Source organism: Pistacia vera, unplaced genomic scaffold, assembly GCF_008641045.1.
Source record: "Pistacia vera cultivar Batoury unplaced genomic scaffold, PisVer_v2 Contig944, whole genome shotgun sequence".
In the NCBI taxonomy this organism is placed as follows: Eukaryota; Viridiplantae; Streptophyta; class Magnoliopsida; order Sapindales; family Anacardiaceae; genus Pistacia; species Pistacia vera.
Genome location: NW_022196828.1, coordinates 345,517 through 368,224, shown reverse-complemented (window position 1 = coordinate 368,224; position 22,708 = coordinate 345,517). Strand labels below are relative to the sequence as shown.

The following is a 22,708-nucleotide window of genomic DNA, read 5'->3' as shown; positions in this document are numbered from 1 at the left end:
GGATTGTTGCTATTTTGATGATTTATTAATGATCTTTGTTGCTTGATTTGTATTGTGTGTTGTTTGGCTTTTTGAATCAAAGAAGTTGGATTGCAAATGTTTGAAATTTGTGGTGGTTGTGGGTTGATTGTGTGCGGCGGCTTCATGGCTCGTAGAGCCAAGCACGGCCACCGTGATGTAGCCGCCAGAGGCAGTTTTCCACGGGCGGCTGAGCTCTCCCTTCGCTGGCGAGTCTGGCCGCACAACAGCCGCGGCTACCGGCTGCACAAAGAGCGCGATTGGGATGAGACGATGAACTTTGTTGGCGATGCTATGATATTACAGGCGGCACAAGCGTCGAGCGGCCAAATCATGGCCAAACAGCGGTGGTTCAGGCCGCGATTTGCGTGAATCGTGGCCAACCACTGCTGCTAAGGCCGTGATTTGCCTGAATCGCAGCCAAGCCACGGAAGACTAGCCTTGAGCGGCCAAATCGCAGCCAAGCCGCTATGGCTCACGCCGCGATTTGCCGGCCCGGTGGTGATGGGGTTTAATAAGATTAGGCTTTGGTTTTTAAAATCGCCCAAGGGTATTATAGTCTTTTCCGCCACTATGCACTTGTGGAGGTCATATTTCACTACCTCATCATTGACATTGACGATGGGGGTAAATGTTCTATTCTAAAACCAAGGGTGAGCAATTAGATTTTAGGTTTTAAGGTTTAAGGTTTACGGATTAGAGGTGGGTAAGGCCTGGCTTAGGCGGTCCCAAGCCTGGGAAGGCTTGGACCCAAATTGGGATCGGTTCTTGAGAGACCAAACCCAATTTTTCAAGGACCGGTCTTGAACCCATAATTTTTTTGGGCCCAGGCCGGTCCCTCCTCTCTTGGGCCTGGTCCAGGTCCAGTCCTAAGACCGGCTTCCCCCCGCCCCAAAAAAAAAATGACGGTTACTGCAGTTGAATAACTAAATTGAAATTGGTTTGGTTAAGATGATCAGAAATAAAACGCCTATATTTCCAAACGAACCGAAATAATGATGAAAAGAGGATAGATATTCTGTATAAATTTAGGTTGAAAATTTATTAGTGGTCAGTAATTCCAACTCTGAGTTAGTACCATCGGGATAGTCTTTTTCTGTTTTGTAATAAAATGGCGAAGGTCAAGCATAAAGTTCGTGTGGGTCACTAATCCACTGACAAGTAAGTGGAAATTTCCTCCGCAGTTTCCTTTCAGGTGGAAATTTCCTCCGCAGTTTCTTTCCAATTGGAAATTCACCCAGCGTTTACTTTTGTTCAGCAAAGACTATGATCTGAATAAATTTCGTTGAAGTTACTAAAAGTTGGCAAGTGCACGAAATGAATGTGGTGTCAAATTTCTAGGAAGTTTCTTATGAACCATAATATAAGAAACATGCCGGTTTTCAAGTTTTACGCAGCTTGTGCCATTGCATTTTTACAAGTTTCTGCGTTGAACCTGATGCTTGTTCAAATTTTGACCAAGGTTCAATCTTCCGCTTGTAAGTTCAAATGTTGAAATGGATCCCAACCCTCATTCAATACAGGATCATGATACAGGAGTACGGCCCTCCCAACCCTCTATTATAATTGAGGAAATGCCGGTGGCCATTGCGGCTTGCCTCGTTATGTACTCAGTAGCGGTATATCTCAGCAGAGGAGGTTTTCTTTTCCAGAAAAATACAGTCAATTATCAAGGGTTTGTGATCTGCATCATGTTCTCCTTCACTGGAGCATTTAGTTCGTTACTGATCGGAGACAACCATCTATTCGCAGTACTTAAAAGATTCTATAACGGTATGTCTTTGATTGCCATGTCTTTGGCTTTATCAATTCTAGCATTGGAATTATTCCCATAGTCTAAGAAAATCAATTTGTGAGAATAACATATAAAGAACTACTTTTATTTAGTTTTATTTTATGTATTTTAAGTTAATTTCCTCTGCAATGAGAATATATTTTTATTTCAATGATAGAACAGAATAATTCAAGATGAGATCAATGATGTGAGGAAATAACTATATCTGAATTATTATAGCTCACCTGTTTTCTGCAAATTTCCTTTCCCGAACAAGCCCAAAATGGGTATCATATATCAACATATTCATAGACAAGATTTTAGCGGCTACCATAACTGATATAATTACAGTTCACAAACGATATATTCATAATAATTTCCAATTTTGTAACGATATGTACCTGAGCAAGCTGTACCATGCAAGACACCAGAAAACCATACTTGAGCATACTTTTGACATCTTGAAACCTGAAAGCTTACCTTTAGAATTGCGGATGTCTAAGTGGCAGCGTTGGCGCAAATCCACAGTCCCCCGAGGCCCAATCATATACGAGATGGTGGATTGATTAGGTCTTGTTATACTTGGAAAAGAAGGGCTGACGTAGAGTCTTGTCAGCATGGGTGGTAAGAACTTAAGAAAGTTCTACAACCGCTCAGGTACAGTCACGTCATGTGATGACGTGAGTGGCATGCGTCTGCCAGTGTAGTGGGTGTGCGTCAAGTTGGCGAATGGTTGGAAATGGTCCACGTGTCCAATCCCTGCACAAGTCGAGGAAATCACTCGGGCAGGTGAGCAATGAGACGTAGAGAAGGATTTGCATGGCATCTACCCCACTCGTAGATTTAGTAATCATTACCTTAATTCATCCCACTATAAATAGAGGACTCCTCTCCCATTTGTGGGATTGGCTAATTTCACTCTGGAATAGCTTACTCTCTCTCTCTTGTAATTTCTAAGCTGTAATTCAGCTCGCTGAACGCGACCTGACTTTACTCATTAATACAATATCAGTGGACGTAGGATTCGCTTTATGAGCATCCGAACCACTTTAAACATTGTTCTTCACTCTTTATCCAACTAAATACTTCCATAATCACATGTGACTTCTAAGCTCGCTTAGCATTTCTCATGTGCGAGTAGTTAGTATCAAAATCAAGCATTAACAGTTTGGCGCTAAAAGGAGTGCATTGAATTAGTACCTGTTCTTCATCAGGAGAATCTCTGACTAATCGGTCCCACTACAACAAATAGCTTGCCGTTTTGAATCTGAGCGAACCAATTATGGCAATGAAGAGATCCCTCGGGTACAAGAGGACACTTCTCCTGAAGTGGCCCCAGCCCAGCAAAATATCATAGGGGATATCTCTTCAAGCTCACGGCTCGATTTAGTTGTCATGAGTTACCTGGAGAGGTTCAACAATACTCTCCAAACGATTAGCCAAAGGCTGGATTGATTGGATCGGGTCATGTCACCTGAATCAAATGGGGCGGTGCCACAGCCGAAAATTCTTGCAGGTCGCGCGAAAGTGCGTAAAAGGGCAAAAGCCCGTACCACACGCATTGCAGTGCGTCAAAGAAAAGGAAAGCAAGTGGCACACAGTGGACCCAAAGGCTCCGAGGGACCCGCAAACTCCGATCGTGCCCCGTGCAGAATAACTGTGGCATTGCGACTCTGTGACATGTTACGGCCCGAGCCATCTTGTGCCACGTCGCATGAGCACTCGCACAAAAGTGCAAGGCGGGGAGATTCCCATTATCGCCAAAATGACGACTTTGATCGTTGTTGTGCGAGGGATTCCTGTAAGCGTATATTAGTGTATGCCCTAGAAACCATTCGTGTTGTCGGTTTCAGAGTATTTTGTCTTATATCTATATATCATAAATAATAGAAGAAAGAGTTCTTCAATTCATGTATATAAATTGCTTCCTTTATTCAGTCATGCATTTAAAATAAAGTATGTATATGAATTGTCCAAATGATTCATTTAATCGGTAAGTGAATTATCAAAAAGGGTTCCCTACGGAAGCAATATACTTTGGGCAACTATATTGTACAGTAGGCATATCGGATGCTTCTGAAAGATATCATGAGTTGATATAAGTACGGATGAAAATGATAGTCATGTCACTGGGGCATTGGTATGGATTAGCGGTTGGTGAACTGTTTTTTGAACGTGACCGAATAACGACAAATCACTTGGAAAAGCATGTAGTCAATGATTTATCATTTGGTTATATCAATGGACGATGTAATCCTTTGACCTAAGACATTGTAGTCGGATCCGATACGGATGGTTCATATGGTGTATAAGTACGAGACTAATCATGTTTCATATAATAAAGCCTATTTAGTCATACGTTGTTCATATGCGGAAATGAACGATGGTCAAAAGGTGATCCATTGACTCGGAAATATAGGATCGGGAGTACCGTTGACGAACGTCAATAAATGTCGGAAATCAGAATCTCTGGTTAGAGTCTATTATTAGTCATACAAAAGCAAGTTTGTGATGACAAGTTCCAGACATATTGATCGACGATTTAGTAGAAGACCGAGTTTCGAATTTTGACATTCCATGAATCTGTGCTCAATCAGGATATTTCAATGTAGGGACTTTACCTGCATGGTACTTATGATCTGAAATGGGTTTGATGAAGTATTTCTTCATCGTGGTTTAGGGACTATGGCACATTGCTAGATGTTTACTATAGTCGTTGGGCCTCCAGATAGGTTTCTGGATTTATCCAGAACCAGATCATGGCTAATCCACGGTGGACGTACATGGTCACACTAATAGCCTTAAGAAGTTAGAGAATGATGAGAGAGAGAAATGATTATCCGAAGAGGGCTAGCACCTTCCGAGGGTAATAACGGGATTTCTATGGTAATAGTTACATGGAAAATTGTTTGTGACATTTTAAAGGTTAAAATGGTCAAGCAATAATTAATTATATTTAATTATTATATCTTAAAGCGTTAAGATTAATGAGATGAACAAAAAATACCTAGTTTAGTTTACATGAACCCTTGAATAATATTGATTATTCAAAGGGTGACATAATAAATACTTGGGCTCCCTTTTTAAAATAAGATTTTATTGGGTTTGGAAGTGAAAAACAAATAATTGTAAAATTGCCCAAGTATGTATAAATGCAAAATGTTGATTTTAGTTCATAACACACATTGTTCACTCAAAGCAAACTAAAAACTCTCTCTCAAAGCCATGACCACTCTCTAAATCTCTCAAGGTGGTGTTAAAGTGTGGAGGTCTCATTACTTTGAGTCTAATCTTATGAATCCGAAGCAAAGGAGTAGGTATAATCCCTTTTTCCAAGCTTTGTTTGAAAACGGTTTTTGAATCCATCCTTTCATGCTTTCATTCTCCATTTCCACCACTCTTCATGCATGTTGTTCTTTCAATTCCCACCGTCTGTGGGTCGGTTTGTACCACTGCGGAGGTCAGGAATGTTCACCGAGCCATTCAACGCCATCACACGGCTCTAGCCAGCGTGTGTCGAGATTGGCCGGAACTGTCGGCCGAAGTGAGGAGGAACCTTCCCGAACAAGCCCAAAATGGGTATCATATATCAACATATTCATAGACAAGATTTTAGCGGCTACCATAACTGATATAATTACAGTTCACAAACGATATATTCATAATAATTTCCAATTTTGTAACGATATGTACCTGAGCAAGCTGTACCATGCAAGACACCAGAAAACCATACTTGAGCATACTTTTGACATCTTGAAACCTGAAAGCTTACCTTTAGAATTGCGGATGTCGAAGTGGCAGCGTTGGCGCAAATCCACAGTCCCCCGAGGCCCAATCATATACGAGATGGTGGATTGATTAGGTCTTGTTATACTTGGAAAAGAAGGGCTGACGTAGAGTCTTGTCAGCATGGGTGGTAAGAACTTAAGAAAGTTCTACAACCGCTCAGGTACAGTCACGTCATGTGATGACGTGAGTGGCATGCGTCTGCCAGTGTAGTGGGTGTGCGTCAAGTTGGCGAATGGTTGGAAATGGTCCACGTGTCCAATCCCTGCACAAGTCGAGGAAATCACTCGGGCAGGTGAGCAATGAGACGTAGAGAAGGATTTGCATGGCATCTACCCCACTCGTAGATTTAGTAATCATTACCTTAATTCATCCCACTATAAATAGAGGACTCCTCTCCCATTTGTGGGATTGGCTAATTTCACTCTGGAATAGCTTACTCTCTCTCTCTTGTAATTTCTAAGCTGTAATTCAGCTCGCTGAACGCGACCTGACTTTACTCATTAATACAATATCAGTGGACGTAGGATTCGCTTTATGAGCATCCGAACCACTTTAAACATTGTTCTTCACTCTTTATCCAACTAAATACTTCCATAATCACATGTGACTTCTAAGCTCGCTTAGCATTTCTCATGTGCGAGTAGTTAGTATCAAAATCAAGCATTAACAGTTTGGCGCTAAAAGGAGTGCATTGAATTAGTACCTGTTCTTCATCAGGAGAATCTCTGACTAATCGGTCCCACTACAACAAATAGCTTGCCGTTTTGAATCTGAGCGAACCAATTATGGCAATGAAGAGATCCCTCGGGTACAAGAGGACACTTCTCCTGAAGTGGCCCCAGCCCAGCAAAATATCATAGGGGATATCTCTTCAAGCTCACGGCTCGATTTAGTTGTCATGAGTTACCTGGAGAGGTTCAACAATACTCTCCAAACGATTAGCCAAAGGCTGGATTGATTGGATCGGGTCATGTCACCTGAATCAAATGGGGCGGTGCCACAGCCGAAAATTCTTGCAGGTCGCGCGAAAGTGCGTAAAAGGGCAAAAGCCCGTACCACACGCATTGCAGTGCGTCAAAGAAAAGGAAAGCAAGTGGCACACAGTGGACCCAAAGGCTCCGAGGGACCCGCAAACTCCGATCGTGCCCCGTGCAGAATAACTGTGGCATTGCGACTCTGTGACATGTTACGGCCCGAGCCATCTTGTGCCACGTCGCATGAGCACTCGCACAAAAGTGCAAGGCGGGGAGATTCCCATTATCGCCAAAATGACGACTTTGATCGTTGTTGTGCGAGGGATTCCTGTAAGCGTATATTAGTGTATGCCCTAGAAACCATTCGTGTTGTCGGTTTCAGAGTATTTTGTCTTATATCTATATATCATAAATAATAGAAGAAAGAGTTCTTCAATTCATGTATATAAATTGCTTCCTTTATTCAGTCATGCATTTAAAATAAAGTATGTATATGAATTGTCCAAATGATTCATTTAATCGGTAAGTGAATTATCAAAAAGGGTTCCCTACGGAAGCAATATACTTTGGGCAACTATATTGTACAGTAGGCATATCGGATGCTTCTGAAAGATATCATGAGTTGATATAAGTACGGATGAAAATGATAGTCATGTCACTGGGGCATTGGTATGGATTAGCGGTTGGTGAACTGTTTTTTGAACGTGACCGAATAACGACAAATCACTTGGAAAAGCATGTAGTCAATGATTTATCATTTGGTTATATCAATGGACGATGTAATCCTTTGACCTAAGACATTGTAGTCGGATCCGATACGGATGGTTCATATGGTGTATAAGTACGAGACTAATCATGTTTCATATAATAAAGCCTATTTAGTCATACGTTGTTCATATGCGGAAATGAACGATGGTCAAAAGGTGATCCATTGACTCGGAAATATAGGATCGGGAGTACCGTTGACGAACGTCAATAAATGTCGGAAATCAGAATCTCTGGTTAGAGTCTATTATTAGTCATACAAAAGCAAGTTTGTGATGACAAGTTCCAGACATATTGATCGACGATTTAGTAGAAGACCGAGTTTCGAATTTTGACATTCCATGAATCTGTGCTCAATCAGGATATTTCAATGTAGGGACTTTACCTGCATGGTACTTATGATCTGAAATGGGTTTGATGAAGTATTTCTTCATCGTGGTTTAGGGACTATGGCACATTGCTAGATGTTTACTATAGTCGTTGGGCCTCCAGATAGGTTTCTGGATTTATCCAGAACCAGATCATGGCTAATCCACGGTGGACGTACATGGTCACACTAATAGCCTTAAGAAGTTAGAGAATGATGAGAGAGAGAAATGATTATCCGAAGAGGGCTAGCACCTTCCGAGGGTAATAACGGGATTTCTATGGTAATAGTTACATGGAAAATTGTTTGTGACATTTTAAAGGTTAAAATGGTCAAGCAATAATTAATTATATTTAATTATTATATCTTAAAGCGTTAAGATTAATGAGATGAACAAAAAATACCTAGTTTAGTTTACATGAACCCTTGAATAATATTGATTATTCAAAGGGTGACATAATAAATACTTGGGCTCCCTTTTTAAAATAAGATTTTATTGGGTTTGGAAGTGAAAAACAAATAATTGTAAAATTGCCCAAGTATGTATAAATGCAAAATGTTGATTTTAGTTCATAACACACATTGTTCACTCAAAGCAAACTAAAAACTCTCTCTCAAAGCCATGACCACTCTCTAAATCTCTCAAGGTGGTGTTAAAGTGTGGAGGTCTCATTACTTTGAGTCTAATCTTATGAATCCGAAGCAAAGGAGTAGGTATAATCCCTTTTTCCAAGCTTTGTTTGAAAACGGTTTTTGAATCCATCCTTTCATGCTTTCATTCTCCATTTCCACCACTCTTCATGCATGTTGTTCTTTCAATTCCCACCGTCTGTGGGTCGGTTTGTACCACTGCGGAGGTCAGGAATGTTCACCGAGCCATTCAACGCCATCACACGGCTCTAGCCAGCGTGTGTCGAGATTGGCCGGAACTGTCGGCCGAAGTGAGGAGGAACCCAACCTATAGTTTTTCCTCAACCGCAACCGTGAGGGTCGAACCCATGTTGCAGAAAGTGATCCCCAAGTAGCTTCGCTGGCTTAGATTGAGGAACTACAGCGAGCTCTAGATCAGCTAAAGGCTCATCGAAATGAGCAAGGGTAGGTCGCAGAGGTGTCTCCCTTTTCTCTTGCAGTATTAGCTGCTCCCCTCCCGTCAAGATTCAGAATGTCTGACATGCGAGCATTCAATAGGAATTCTGATCTGCAGGATCACCTATACGAGTTCAACGACCTCATGGAACTCTAGCAAGTCTCTTACTTGGAAAAATATCATTGCTTGGCAATAACTCTTACCTCCCATGCGAAGCGATGGTTCAGGTCGCTCCTAGCGGGATTAATCAACTCGTGGCCCCAGATGAGCTTGACATTTCTGAGACACTTTCAGGCGAACAGAAAGTTCTCAATGCCCCTAAGCTACCATAAGCCAAGAGAGGGATGAGCCCCTCCAATCTTATATTTTTAGGTTTCATAAGAAGCTTCACAAAGTAGCTCATACTCTCGAAGAGTCTGTTCGGACTCTCATTATTGCGGGAGTTCGCCCACAGATGAATTTGTGGAAGGAGCTATGATGCATGTTTCCTACAATATGCAATATGTAGCAAGTATACTAGTTGCACAAGTAATACAATGATGAGTGAGTATCGTTCCCACGAGGATTGTTGCTAAGCACTAAGTTTCCTAACGTTTTCAAGTTGAAGCAATCGAATTCTTTTGGATTTAAGGGAGCAATTTAAACTATAATTAAAACAAAATTTTACTAAAATAAACTTAACTATGAAAGCAAGATTTAAAATGGGATAAAATTAATTCAAACAAACGGGTAGGGTTTTGACTTCATTCGGGCTCTATAGGTTAAACTTTATGAATTAAACTAAATTCATATTTTCAGGCATTGATTGTAAATCAAACTCTCTAAAGTATCCAACATACCTTCTCAGGCTATGTTGTCCTACTCTTCCCTATTAACCTTCCGCACCCAACAAAATGAAAGTTAATAAATCTAAGTTCATTAAGCACAAGAATCCTAGATTGATTTCATCGGTTCTTGAATCTATCTCTAGCATCCAATAATACAACGGTGATTACCCAAGAAGCTTAACATGAATTATCTCTCAATCTCATCATGTTCATCACATACAAACAATAAATACAGAATAATCACACAATCAAAGCAAAATCATATGAAATTAATAATCATCAACTTTCTAACCCATTAGAATCTGAACTACATCAAAACCCTAACCCAAAATAGGTTAGTTCATGGCTAAATCAATAAAACAATTAAAAGAAATGAAAAACTCCAGGTTCAACATAATGGAAACAAAAGAAAAGAGAAAAGAATCTCCCCAAATTGATGAATCCACTGGTTTCCTCGAATCTTCCAACTTTGTTAATCTAAAATCACTCAAAAATCAATCTAAGAATAATGTAAAAAACTCTCTCAATCTCTCCACAAACGCCCTAAACAAAAAGACTAAGTCTCTCTTTTATACCTCACCCAAAATAATACAACTTAGCCTAAACACGAAACTGTGCGTTTTACAAAAGGTGGAGTACGCAGACTTCGCCGCGGCGAAGTTTCCTGAAGAGTTATGAAATTCCAGAATTGCCTTCGCGCTCTTCTGAGTCCAAAAACTCCAAATCTACCTTTATTCGCTCAAAATTTCCATTTTTAACCTGAAACACGAAATGTAAGGAATTAAGTATCAATTCAGGCAAAAATAGACTAAGAAGTATCTAAAATCCGACCTAAAAGCTTAAATAAACTAGTATAATCCGTGGATTATCAAATACCCCCAAACTAAGGTGATGCTCGTCCCCGAGCATCAGGTACAAAACAAGAAAAAAGAAAAAAACACAAACTTACAAAACACAAAATTAAATAAGAGAAACAAAAGACTCGACTCACAAAACAACTGCCTAGAATATATACCAATCTCAAAAGTTGTTGCAAAATTATTAAAAGAAAAATGTTTAACACTTCAAGAAGTTATAAGTTGCATCGACTTTCTTTCTCAATTGGTCCCCCAAGTAGGTAATCCCCACTTTAATCCACCTTCCGACTTCCCGGATTATTTTATGTAGGAATGCAAAGTTTATCAAATGGTGGCAGACTCCATAAGCCTAAATATCGAACTACTCTCCACTAATGAGGACTAAACAAAGATAAGAATCGGCAGGTCTTTATAAGCTTGTAACGCTAGGTTCGGGAAGTGGGTTCAAAGAAAAAGGATAGGAAATACAAAGTAAGAGAACTCGGTTTTCCTCATGCAAACACTCAATTCAAATCGAACTCCATTTCTTCTCACCCACCAATCAAAGTATCCACTAATTTACACCCTCAAACTTGTGTCTTTCTTATTTCTGAAACCATAAATGCACGGGTCAAAGGTGTACATGGCGTTGTTAAACTAGAGGTCGCCAAGTACTACTAGGCAGTTTTTAAGGCTGTTACTGGTTTCCAGCCGAGATACCCTTCAACTTGGCAAAAGAATTTTTTATTTTTTATTTTTTTATTTTTTGAAATTAATAGAATCGAGACACATCCATTGAATTGAGGTGAACTACCTCTTTTATTTTTATTGCCTTTCTCACAACCCCCAAACTATTCTTTTAGTCAATTCGTACAACTCTTCCCTTTCTTTGTATTTGCATTAGGATCGAATTCTCCTAAGGGTACGACAGAGTGTTTAGGGTACAAGGATCGGACAATTTTTGGTTAGCCAAGAAAAATGAAGCAATAATGATTCATACGGCTCAAACGGGTGACTAGGGACAATTTCATTCCTTGGTCGGCTAGAAAGGCTCAAACGTTCCAAAAAGAATGCCTAAATCATCTCCTCAACAATGTATGATCCTAGAATTTCGCCTCAAGCACTTCTCTACTAGGTTATAGAGTCCACCAACATTATCAAACTTTACCTAAGTGCATAAAATGAATCTAAACATGCCGAAAAAAAAAGAATATGGTGGTTGAACCACTCAACAAACCTCAATCAAAATTCAGTCAATAAACCTAAACTTGAAGCAATGCTTAACATTTCTCAATAATAAAAATGCAACAATCCAATTCGCATCATTGATTTATACAATTCATCATCGGCAAAAACAATCAAACCAAAATAAAATCAACAACATCAAAAATTTTATAAACCCCCCAAACAAAAAATGACATTGTCCTCAATGTCCCATTACGCATAAATTAAGAATAGAAAAACACAAATAACAAAGGTACGAGATAATTCCCTGATTAATCCATGAATTGTTGCTCCACAGTGCACACCCGATCTGTGACCTTTTCATCACCCAACATCTGTCAAAACAATTGAAACTGTGGTTTCCACTTAGTTAGAAAAATTTACAGACTAATATGAAAGTATTACAACCTAATCTCGTCCTTACACAAACTACAAATTACAAGAAAAATGAAACAACGAAAACAATTACAACAATCCAAAACAAAAATATAAACTGAGTTTAATGTTTGAAATGAAAAACAAAATCAACTAAAACAAATGAAAATAAAGACAACAACACAGGTGTTCCGGTGCTCATTCTTCGCCTCCCTCGTCTTCCTCTTCTTCCTCTTCTGATTCGGAGCCCATCCACTCATCTGAATCCCAGTCGGCCCATTGGAATCCTGAAGTGTCAACGTTGAGCTTGTTAAAGCTACTCTTCTACATCTCATACATCATGTGGGTCTGCTCAACCAACCAATCCTGACGTTTTGCCATCCGTTTCATCATACTCATCATCTGCTGCATTATCTCTTTCTGTGTAGCTGTGGAGCTGGAGGATGTGACAGGGCCTTGTGTGGTTCTCTTCCGTTTTGTTCTTGCACTTGGTTGCTCGGCTTCTAGAAGTTCAAGATGCTCCTGAAAATAATCTGAATCGAGGATAGAGGCAGCATGAATACGTTGCTCATCATCTCCTACCTTGGCTCCAGCTCTAATGCACAAGGCTATGATGAGATGTGGCAAAGAATAATTTGATCGCCCTGGTTTGGCGGCATGATGAATGTTGTTAAAGATAATTCTTCCCACATCAATACTTTTTCCTGTGGCAATGGAATAAAGCAGTAATGCTTTTTCATAAATTACTGTGCTATAGTGCGTTTCCGGCATCAACTTTGCACTAACAAAATACTGCCACACTCGAGCAATCGGTTTCAAAGAAGTTCCCTTAATGGTCTTTTTTTGTTTCTTCGACACTGACCAAGTTGCATCCAGTTTTGCAATGACCGGAGGAATGATACTATCCTCAAACTGTGTCCCCCTAAACCTTCCGTACTCATCCTGATCAAATCCAGGCAGGTTGTAAAACTTATTGATCTCATCTTCTGTAAACGGTACATCAACCCCTTTCACAAATGCAAAACCCTCCTCACAATTCGGGAGATTGGCATAAAACTCCCTTACTAGCGGCTCTACAGCTGGCTATGCAGGAGCACTCATAAACAGTTCCCATCGTCTCCCTCGACTCCAATCCAATGCCTGACTCGCGGTCAAACCGCGCTCGGGAATAAAGCCCTTATCTCTTCTTTGGATAGCCCCTTGATATCGTTTCTGGGCCTCTTCATTCACAAAGTGGCTGTCCACTTTCTTTCCTTTCCCTTTTCCTTTGTATGGAACCTTAACCTTGGGTGCCATTTTCTACAAATCAATTCACAGCACAACCCAAAAATTCAAGCCTAGGTTCCCCACAACAACCAATTCAAACCTGAAAAAGAGAATTGAAAACACTTCCAAAAATTTGCAATCAGACCCCCAAACTACGATTTCTCCAAAATCAAAAACACACTCCAAAACTCAACACCCACACTTCTCAAAATCACAACATGCACAATAAACCCTTCTTCAACAAAATCCAACTCACAAAATTCGCAACTCAACCAAAAATAAATTCTTCAGATCTGCAACTTAAAACTTGAAATTTTGCGAAAATGAGTTTAGGGAACTTGAGATCTTACCAATATGAAGGGTTATTCGCCACCAATTTACTCAAAATTAGCCCAGATTTAAAAGCCCCAAATTTCTTGAACTTGAAATTTTCGTGAAATTTTCGAAAAAATTGTTGTTGAAATGAGTTGTTTTGGTGTTTAGAAGGGTTAAGGAGTGAAAACTTTGGTTGGGAAAACACTTGGGAGGCAAAGGATTGAAATTGGAAATTTTTTCTCTCAAATGTATTTGAAAAACGCGTGGAAAATGAAAAGCCAAAGTGAGTTTATATAGAAAATAGGTTTCGTCGTGGCGAAGTTCTTCGTTCATGAACCCTAATTTGAAACCCAGGTTTCGATGCGGCGAAGCAAAATACTTCGCCAGGGCGAAAAATTACAGTGGCCAATCGCCACGGCGAGAAAAAAATCCTAGCCGTGGCAAAGTAAAATACTTCGTCGGGGCGAAAAATTACAGTTTCAGGTTTCTTCGCCCCGGCGAAGAAAAATCTTTGCCGCAGCGAAGTCTGGGACTTTTCAAAACTTATTTTACCCAATGTGCTTCGCTGCGAAGTCTGGAGTATTTTCCTTCCTTTCATTAGCTGAAAACTTCACCTGAAACACCCAAAATAACACAAATTAGAAAGAATAAAAAACATTCAACACACTGAAATAAAAATAGAAGAACAAAAATTTAAAACACTTGGGTTGCCTCCCAAGAAGCGCTTATTTATAGTCGGTAAGCTCGACTCTCTCAATTTTTCACGTTGGAATGTCAAGCCGTATTGGGATGGATTTGCAACTCATCACCCCATCAATGTATGGCTTCAATCTCTGTCCATTGATTGTAAAAGTGCCTTTTTCTTCATGTGTAACTTCCACTGCTCCGGATGAGTGAATTCTTGTAATCGTGAATGGTCCGGACCATCTAGACTTAAGTTTTCCGGGGAATAGCCTAAGTCTAGAGTTGAAAAACAGCACTTTTTGCCCCACTTCAAAATAATTCTTCCTGATATGCTTGTCATGCCACCTTTTTGTCTTCTCCTTGTAAATTCGAGCATTTTCACATGCTTCGAGACGGAACTCATCGAGTTCGTCCAAAGTCAGCATCCTTTCCTCCCCAGCAGCTCTTAAATCCATATTTAGCTGCTTGACTGCCCAGTATGCTTTATGCTTGAGTTCCACCGGTAAGTGACATGCTTTCCCATAAATCATTCTAAATGGGGACATACCAATCGGATTCTTAAATGCAGTTCGGTAGGCCCATAATGCATCATCCAATTTCCATGACTAATCCTTCCTAGATGCATTAACTGTCTTTTCTAAAATGCCTTTAAGCTTTCTATTAGACAGTTCCACTTGCCCGCTCGTTTGTGGATGGTAAGGCGTTGCAACTCTATGTGTCACTCCGTATTTACCCAACAGTACATCCAGTTGTCTATTGCAAAAGTGGGATCCTCTATCACTAATAATTGCCCGTGGTACTCGAAACCTCGAGAAAATATGCTTTCTCACAAACTTAATCACTACCCTAGCATCATTAGTCGGCAATGCAACTGCTTCAACCCACTTCGACATGTAATCCACCGCTATTAAGATATATGTATTCCCAAAAGAGTTTGGGAAGGGACCCATGAAATCAATCCCACACACATCAAAAAGCTCAACCACCAAGATGTTGTTCAATGGCATCTCATCTCTTTTTAAAATATTACCACTCTGTTGACATTGGTCGCACTCTTGAATCATCTGGAAAGAATCCTTAAAAAGGGTTGGCCAATAAAACCCCGATTGTAGAACCTTGGCTGCTATCCTAGTTCGTCCAAAATGGCCACCTACTTCCCTCTCATGACAATGTTGTAGAATGCTTTTCATCTGCTCCTCCAAGACACATCTCCGTATCACTTGGTTAGCATAGTGTCTGTATAGAAATGGTTCTTCCCAAAAGTAGTATTTCAAATCTAAGAAAAATTTTCTCTTTTGTTGGAACGTCATAACACTTGGGAGCACCCTTGATGACAAATAATTTGCAAAATCTGCATACCATGGCGCTTCATCCACTCTCATCAACTTCTCATCTGGAAAGGTTTCTCTAATTGGGAATTCCTCCACATTTCCCTGAAGTGGCCTCTCAATTCTCGATAAGTGATCTGCCACCACATTTTCTGACCCCTTCTTATCACGAATTTCCAACTCAAACTCCTGAAGCAATAGGATCCATCTTATGAGCCAAGGTTTCGCTTCTTGCTTTGCCAATAGGTGCCTAAGTGCTGAATGGTCCATGTAGACGATCACCTTTGCACCTAACAAATACGAACGAAATTTGTCAAAAGCAAAAACCACAGCCAATAATTCTTTTTCAATGGTGGTGTAATTCAATTATGCATCAGTTTGCTAGCATATTGAATTACATGCAACATTTTGTTCTTCCGCTGTCCTAACACTACCCCTAAAGCAAAATCACTAGCATCGCATATTAATTCAAATGGCAGTCCCCAATCGGGAACTGCAATAATATGTGCAAATACTAATAATTTTTTAAGAGTTAGAAAGGCATGCATGCATTCATCATTGAAATCAAACACAACATCTTTATTCAATAAATTGCAAAGGGGTTTAGAAATCTTAGAAAAATCCTTGATGAACTGTCTGTAAAACCCCGCATGTCCCAAGAAACTTTGGATCACTTTGACATTCGATTGTGGTGGCAGCTTCTCAATCACTTCTGTCTTTGCTCGATCAACTTCTATTTCGTCCTTTGAAATCCTATGGCCGAGCATTATTCCCTCCTGGACCATGAAATGACACTTCTCCCAATTGAGCACCAGGTTCGTCTCCTTACATCGCTGCAAAACAAGAGAAAGATTAGTTAGACAACTGTCAAAAGACGAACCAAAAACTGAGAAGTCATCCATGAAGACTTCTATGAACCGTTCCACCATGTCTCCAAAGATTGACATCATGCATCTCTGAAATGTTGCTGGTGCATTGCATAACCCAAAGGCATCCTTCGGTAAGCAAAGGTGCCATAGGGGCAAGTAAAGTTCGTTTTCTCTTGATCCTCAAGAGCGATGGCAATCTGGTTGTATCCTGAATACACATCCAGGAAATAGTAATAAGCATGTCCTGCCAACCTTTCCAACATCTGATCGATGAAAGGTAGTGGAAAATGATCCTTCCTAGTCACCTCATTCAATTTCTGGTAATCAATGCACACTATCCAGCCCATCACCATCCTAGTTGGTATCAATTCATTACTATCATTCCTTACTACTGTGATACCTCCCTTCTTCGGGACCACTTGTACCGGGCTCACCCATGGACTATCGGAAATATGATAGATAATCCCTATATCTAAGAGTTTCACCACCTCCTTTCTCACCACTTCCTTCATCGAAGGATTCAATCTTCGTTGTGGTTGCACCCTAGGCTTAATATCATCCTCTATGAGTATCTTATGCAAGCAAAATGATGGCGAGATGCCTCTAATGTTCGAAATCGTCCATCCAATTGCTAGTCGATGTTCCCTCAACACCCTAATCAACCGCTCTTCCTCCACTTTACTCAATCCTAAACTAATGATCACTGGGAAGGTTTCTGAGTCCCCAAGATATACATATTTGAGGTGGGAAGGTAAAGGTTTCAACTCAAGCTTTAAAGGTTCTTCATTTTTCTCCTTTTCGTTCTCTTTTTGAAAATCAAAATCCTGACTCTCATCAATCAGTTGAAGTGCTTCTAACAACCTAGCATATTCATTACTCGCCGAATCATCTACCTCTGCTGTTTTAGATTTTGCTATACACGCTTCTAAAGGTAATTGTGGGCTGTTTTCTTCAATAGATTCAACAACCAATTTATCCACCACATCGACACTAAAACACGAATCTGATTCGGATGGAAACTTCATCGCCTCAAAGACATTGAAAGTTACTGTTTCATCTTGAACTCTCAACAGTAGCTTTCCTTCTTGCACATCTATTAGTGCTCTCCCCGTGGCCAAGAATGGTCGGCCCAAAATGAGAGGAATTTCCTTATCCTCTTCCATATCTAGAACCACAAAATCAGCTAGAAAAATTATCTTATCCACCTTCACTAACACATCCTCCACTATCCCCCTCGGATGTTTTATGGACCTATTCGCTAGTTGCAACGACATAATTGTTGGCTTCACTTCACCAATTCCCAATCTCTTGAAAACAGAAAAGGGCATTAAATTAATACTAGCTCCTAAATCACATAAAACACGATCAAACATAATATCTCCTATAGTGCAAGGAATAGTAAAACTCCCTGGATCTTTGAGCTTCGGGGGTAACTTCTTCTGGAGAATGGCATTGCACTCCTCCGTATGCATTACCATTTCCTCATCTTCTAACTTCCTTTTGTTCGAAAGGATTTCCTTAAGGAACTTCGCGTACCTCAACATTTGCTGCAATGCATCTGCAAAAGGAATGTTAATATGCAATTTTTTAAAAATTTCAATAAATTTTAAAAACTGCTTATCCTAATTTTTCTTCTTCAGTCTCTGAGGAAAAGGCACGGGTGGAGTGTGATGTGCTAATTCTGGTGGTATCTTGGGGAATGGCAATTTCTCCTTCCTCTTTTGCCTTTCATCCTTCTTCTTGTTCTCTTCCTCCAAACCGCTTGGTTTCTCATCAACTACAATCTCTTCATCAACTTCCTCTTCAGATTCTTCCTTGTCAAATTCTTTCTTTCTGGCTTGTTCAACCTCTTCCAAAACTGTCCCACTCCTCAAAATTATGGCATTTGCTTGCTCATGTGGGTTAATGACTGTATTGCTTGGTAAGGAACCCTGCAGTCTCTCATTTAGCTTCTCGGCCAATTGGCCCATTTGTACCTCAAGATTCTGAATGGATACCCCTTGATTTTTGAAATTTGTCCTCGTCTCATTCATAAATCTCATGGTCTCATACATAAATTTCCCAAACATGTCTTCCAACTTTGTCACTCTTGGATCTCCCGGTTGATTATTCACCCCTGGTTGGTTATTCGGCACCGTCCTTTGGTTCCATTGATTATTTTGCTGGTTTTGATTGCCCCAAGCTAGATTTAGATGATTTCTCCATCCCGGATTGTATATGTTGAAGTACGGGTTGTTTGGTTGCCTCTGATTTCCTGCCAAGTAGTTCACTTGCTCCGTTGATGAAGATGACAAAGCAAATGTGTTCCCCACTTGACACTCGCCGCTCACATGGTTTCCTGCACAAAAATCACAAGTTAGTTAAGGTGCTTTAATAGAGTTTACCTGCATACTTCCCAACTGTTTCTAAAGTGCCGTGAGTTGGGCTGAGGTGGCTGTGAAAGCATCAACTTCATGAAGACCCGCGGATTTTCTTGGTATTGCTCTCTCATTTGGTCTTTGATAGTTGTTGCTTGCCAAAACCTCAAGCAACTCATAAGCCTCCTCTGGTGTCTTATTCTGCAAAGCTCCTCCCAATGCTGCATCCACCATGGTTTGCACGTTACCCATCAGTCCATTGTAGAAAGTTTGGACTTGAAGCCAAACTGGCAACCCATGGTGTGGACATTTCCTCATCAATTCCTTGTACCTCTCCCAAGCCTCATACAATGACTTGGATTCCTCTTGTAGAAAAGATGTGATATCATTTCTCAGTTTTGCTGATTTTGCTGGAGGAAAGAACTTAGTCAAGAACTTCTATGCTAGATCATTCCAAGTTGTGATAGTCCCCACTGGTAGTGCCATTAACCACCCCTTAGCTTTATCCCCCAGTGAGAATGGGAATAACCTCAACCTAATGGCGCCATGTGACACTCCATTCGACTTGAAGGTGTCACAAATTTCCAAGAAGTTCGCAATATGCTGATTCGGATCTTCCTTCAAATCACCATTAAACCTTACCAACTGTTGGATCATCTGAATGATTGCTAGCTTAATCTCAAAGTTGTTGGCTTGCATCGTAGGCCTAGTAATACTCGACCCACTGCCATTAACCATGGGAACTGATAATTCCGTTAGTGTCCTGTTTTCTGGTTCTGTCATTTCAACAACTATTTCTTCTGTTTCAACCACTAAATCCTCTCTTTCTCTTCTCTCTCTGTTAAGTCATCTGGCGGTTCTCTCAATCTCAAGATCAACAGGAACCACTGGCTAACGTCTCGCTCGTCACATAAACTACACAAAATTAATGAAAGAAAGTGAAATCACAAAGCAACTGAAAATTTAAAACAAAAATTAAAACATCAATCTAGCTAACTGTAGAAAAAACTCAATGTTAACTTAAAACTCAATCCCTGGCAAAGGTGCCAAAAACTTGATGTGTGTTTCCTACAACATGCAATATGTAGCAAGTATACTAGTCGCACAAGTAATACAATGATGAGTGAGTATCGTTCCCACGAGGATTGTTGCTAAGCATTTAGTTTCCTAACGTTTTCAAGTTGAAGCAATTGAATTCTTTTGGATTTAAGGGAGCAATTCAAACTATAATTAAAACAAAATTTTACTAAAATAAACTTAAACTATGAAAGCAAGATTTAAAATGGGATAAAATCAATTCAAACAAATGGGTAGGGTTTTGACTTCATTCGGACTCTATGGGTTAAACTTTACGAATTAAACTAAATTCATATTTTCATGCATTGATTGTAAATCGAACTCTCTAAAGTGTCCAACATACCTTCTCAGGCTATGTTGTCCTACTCTTCCCTATTAACCTTCCGCACCCAACAAAATGAAAGTTAATAAATCTAAGTTCATTAAGCATAAGAATCCTGGATTGATTTCATCGGTTCTTGAATCTATCTCTAGCTTCCAATAATACAACGATGATTACCCAAGAAGCTTAACATGAATTATCTCTCAATCTCATCATGTTCATCACATACAAACAATAAATACAGAATAATCACACAATCTAAGCAAAATCATATCAAATTAATAATCATCAACTTTCTAACCCATTAGAATCTGAACTACATCAAAACCCTAACCCAAAATAGGTTAGTTCATGGCTAAATCAATAAAACAATTAAAAGAAATGAAAAACGCTAGGTTCAACATAATGGAAACAAAAGAAAAGAGAAAAGAATCTCCCCAAATTGATGAATCCACTGGTTTCCTCGAATCTTCCAACTTTTTTAATCCAAAATCGCTCAAAAATCAATCTACGAATAATGTAAAAAACTCTCTCAATCTCTCCACGAACGCCCTAAACAAAAAGACTAAGTCTCTCTTTTATACCTCGCCCAAAATAATACAACTTAGCCTAAACACAAAACTGTGTGTTTTACAAAAAGTGGAGTATGCAGACTTCACCGCAACGAAGTTTCCTGAAGAGTTCTGAAATTCCAGAATTGCCCTCCGTGCTCTTCTGAGTCAAAAAACTCCAAATCTACCTTTATTCGCTCAAAATTTCCATTTTTAACCTGAAACACAAAATGTAAGGAATAAAGTATCAATTCAGGCAAAAATAGACTAAGAAGTATCTAAAATCCGGCCTAAAAGCTTAAATAAACTAGTATAATCCTCGGATTATCAAACTACAATCTAAGGATGATGTTTCCCTCACCTGCTTCTACAACCTTACGGAAACCTCCGCATTGGAAACTCTGTGGTGGCGCTCAACCACCACGACCCCAGTCCTATGGGCTAGGGCTGTAAAAAACCGGTTAACCGAACTGGATACATGCTTTTTGTAACCGAACCGATTTTTCGGTTTAAGCCATATTGCAAACCAAAACCGGTCCGGTTTTTACATAAACCGGTTTGCAAACCAAACAGAATTTTCGGTTTGCAATCCGGTTTTATTAATAAATTTTTTTTGCCTTTTTTTATATGTTCTGATAAAAAAAAATTCCTATTTTTGGATGACAATTTCAAGAAACCAAAAAACCAAAAGATCCACAACAATTTGACCAATTAATCACCAATTAATGCTACTGAATTCTTCTCATACAAGCATAATAACTAATAATCACCAATTACATTATCATAAAATACAAACTATTCCTTTAAATTTTAATGATCAAGTACAAAAGTGATTAAGAAATAACAAGTGAGTTGTAAATAGACATCTCCCCTCCACTTTAAGGCTCAAGCATTCTTCAATTGGCCAAGTGCAATCACAGAATCGCCTACAAGAGAAATGAAATCAGCTTTAATATTTTCTAAATAAAGAGAATGCATTTCGTTTTCAGCAAATGTGACTGCAAAAAAATAAAATAAACACATAAATAATATGATACAGTGAATGATTCCATAGGATTCTTTATAAAGAAATAAAAAAGAACGTGTGGTGGATATAGCTCAGAACTTTGACATCCTAAATTCCTAACTTGTATCTTTTTCTTTTTTATCTTTTCCAGATAGACCAACTACTGCAGACTAATTTCTAATTGCTAGTGTGTATTCTAATTTCTGATTGCTTAATGCTTATAGCAGTGAGGCTGCATTTTGGCTTGTGTATCTATGCAAAGATGGACAGATAGATTAGTCTCGTGTTTTCAAAGCCATCTTCATCTAAAAATAATTGCTTTTCTGGGTTTAAATTATAGTATCGGGTATCCTAATGTGGTTACAAACAACTTTAGAGTTTAGACCATTGCTTATTTCCACCATAATATGACTTCAATTACCTACTACTGAAAAAGGAGTCTTATTGAAAAGGGCAACAAAAAGATTTTTCCTGGTTACAAGAAACTATAAACCAACAGAAGTTATGCAAATTTCCTGCACAGGGTCCTCTGTTTTCCCACAAATGTGTCAAGATATGATATATGCCCATTCATAATTTGCAGAAAAAAAAAAAGACTAATTGAAGTCTTTAACATTTACTCGACCAAAAAGTGCATAGAAATGAATAGGATCTTTTACATTTACTCCACCGAAAAATGCACAGAAATGAAAAAGGACTTTTACATTTACTCAAAAAGTCTTTTATATTTATTCCACCAAACACAACACTGCATATATAATTATCTCACAACAACATAAGCATAAAAAAATATGAAGAAACACCAAAGTCAAAACAGAAACCTCCTGCAGTTTAAAGAGCAGGTATTTAGGAAGAATATGTTACACCTTTGGAGACTGGAGAGGGCAGCAATGGCAA

The 22,708-nt window shown here is 39.4% G+C and overlaps 1 non-coding gene across 1 annotated transcript; it reads left to right on the top strand.

Annotated features, from left to right (window-relative positions):
• Positions 1-19,147: 19,147 nt before the first annotated feature.
• Positions 19,148-19,254, top strand: LOC116120777. Its single transcript, XR_004126602.1, has one exon. It is a non-coding gene; the product is annotated as a small nucleolar RNA R71 (small nucleolar RNA).
• The last annotated feature ends 3,454 nt before the right edge of the window (positions 19,255-22,708 follow it).